We start from the raw sequence: 2,873 nt of genomic DNA, 5'->3' as shown, positions 1-2,873 counted from the left end.
CTAGCAATCTCGTGACACTCTGACTTGATTTGTTCCACAAAATGTGCCAAGTTCCTTCCTGGAACAGGAGTTCAGACAGCCTGTTTCTGTTGCCCAGACTTCTTTTCCCTACTTCTGAACCTGAATAACTCATTCTTCTGGATCACAAGTTAAATATCATTTCATCAAACCCTCTAGACTACAGATCAGGTCCACATTATACATTCTCAAAACATCGTGTGCTTTTCCTCTGTAGCACTGGTTATAATAACAAACAATTATTTGTATAATTTCATTAATGGCTGTTTTCCTGGCTGGACTGTAAACTCCATAAAAGCAGGAACTTGTCTAACTGTTCATTAATAGAGCCTCAGCATCTGCCTATTCTATATGAATAGTAGGCACTCCATAAATACATATTGAATGAATCAAGAATCCAAGTAACTTCATTTAATCCTGTATTTCCTAAGCTTATTTGACATATCTCTTGCTAATATCCTGTGGAATTAGTATTCAGTCAATAATGCTCTTAGGAATGCAGCTCTGTGGGGGGTGTGTGTGTGTGTATATGTGTATGTTGCTAGTAATTACCTTATTCACTTACCCAATAAATATTTATTGGGTGCTGCTTCGTGCTGGGCACCTCAGTACTTAGACGCACTGAGGATTTAGCAAAGTTTCTGTGCCCATGTAGTTTACCTTTTAATGAGGACAGTCAGCCAATAAATGGCTAAAAGTAAATATGCCAGATGATAATGTGTGTTTTGAAGAAAAAGAATAGAGCAGGATAAAAGGATGGGAAATGGGGATTGTGCGTTAATTTATAAAGGTGATCAGAGAAGACGTCTTCCTTAAGGTGACATTTGAATGATGACCCAAAAGTGAGTAAGCCGTGCTGCTATTTGGGGAAGAGCATTCCTGATAGAGCAAACTGCATTGGCTAAGTATCTGAGGTGGGAACTTGTTTGGCAAAGAGTTGAGTACAGCTCCAGCAAAAGGACTGATGGGGAGAACGGTAGGAGATGAGGTCAGAGAAGGTGGAAGGAGGGACATGAGGTGTGTAGGACCTTTAAGGCTCTGCTGAGAGCTTTGGATTTAATGCTGAGGGAGATGTGAAGGCATTGAGCAGAGCAGGGGTATGATGTGACATATTTTAGAAAGGTCACTGGCTCTTTCTAAAGTGGAGAATTTCTGAAGGAGGAAGGAAACTTGTTAGGAGTCTCTTGCAAAAATATATATGAAAGACATGGGCTAGGTGGTAATGGCACAGATAGTGAGAAATGGTTGGATTCTACGTATATTCAATGTAGAGACACCATGATTTGCTGATAGATTAGGTGTGGGGTATCAGAGAAAGACAGGAGTCAACCATCATTTGAGGGTTTTTTGGCTTGAGCAACAGTACCAATGGTGGTGTCGCTTATTGAGATGGAGGAAGACAGAACGTAGATTTATGATGAGGAAACCTGAGTTTGGTTTGATCTTGCTAAGTCTAAATGCCTATTAGAGATCTAAGTGGAGATGTAGATTAGGAAATGGGAGATATGAAGCTACAGTCAGGGGGGATATCAGGGCTAGAGATATGCATTTGGAAGTCAACAGTGTGTTGATATTATTTAAAACTACTGGACTGGATGAGATCATCAAAGAAGTGAGTATAGATCAAAAAGAAAAAGTCTAAAGACTTTTGGTACTTTACTGTACCTTTGGTACTTTAGTGTTATATCACCCATAGTAGTTAAAATTTACAACCTCGCTATGGAAGAAAATGAAATTGACACAAAAACCTTTTCTATCTCCTAGATATTTTTGGATGGAAAAATTTTCTCTTCTCATTCCTTTTCTAAAACGTATTTTCAATATTCATTTAGATCAGTAATGCTCACAGCTTTTTTCATCTTTATAATTTTATGGTGATTCATTCCTCAATCAATGGCACATGAATTAAAGTAAACATTTTCAGGGTTGGTACATAAATGATATCTTTTCTTAGTCCTTATGTATTTGAGATGATCTTTTTCTTAACACATGAATTACAACTTCACTGAATATGGAATCCTTGAGTCAGAGCTATTTCCTTTGTACTCAACAGTTATTGATCTATTGTCTTATGGTCTTCTGGCACGTAATGTTAAAAGGAGAAATCTGAGTCCATACTTTTTTTTACCATCTGTAGTCAGCAATTTGTGTTTATTGGCTTTTATTTAATTTTTTGGTGGTTGTTATAGTTGTTTGCCTTTTTTTTTCTCCTACTGGATGCTCCTGGGGGTATTTCTTCATAAAATTCAAAAAGTTACTGCAATATATTCAGGTCTCAGTTTTTGTAATGTTTTTTCAAATTTTAGTATTAAAGTTATACTGTTTCTGTAAGATAAATTATAGAACTTCCCATATATTTTTTATTGTTTAAAATAGTTTAAACAATACTGAATATAAATGATAGAACTTTAATTATTTTCCAAACCCTTTTATGGTATCTGGGCCTATTCAAATTTTCTGTTTCTTCACAAGTTATTTTTACTCATTTATATTTTATTAGTAAATTATCTATTTTCTCCAGGTTTTCAAATATGGCTCCACAGATTCGCATGTTGTATTCCTTTCTAATTTTCAAAATCCCTTCCTTATTTCCATTTCCTTTTTTATATTTTTACTGTCTCTTTTTTTTCCTCTTAAACAGTATTGTGTGGAGATTTCTTTTAAAATAGTTCTTTCAAATAGTTTTTGGAGTTATTAATGTTCTCTAACATTTTTGGTTTTAATTGTGGCATTTATCTTCATTATTCTCTCTATTTTCTTTTGAATCCTTTTTAAAGCTCTTAAATTGAATACTAAGCTCTTTTGTTACCATTATTTATTATTTGAAAATAAACATTTTTGTTTTTAGTAAACTT

Source organism: Ceratotherium simum, chromosome 2 (assembly GCF_057802395.1).
Source record: "Ceratotherium simum simum isolate JZ-2026a chromosome 2, ASM5780239v1, whole genome shotgun sequence".
Taxonomy (NCBI): Eukaryota; Metazoa; Chordata; class Mammalia; order Perissodactyla; family Rhinocerotidae; genus Ceratotherium; species Ceratotherium simum.
The sequence above is the reverse complement of the archived record's forward strand: the minus strand, read 5'-3'. Positions refer to the sequence as shown.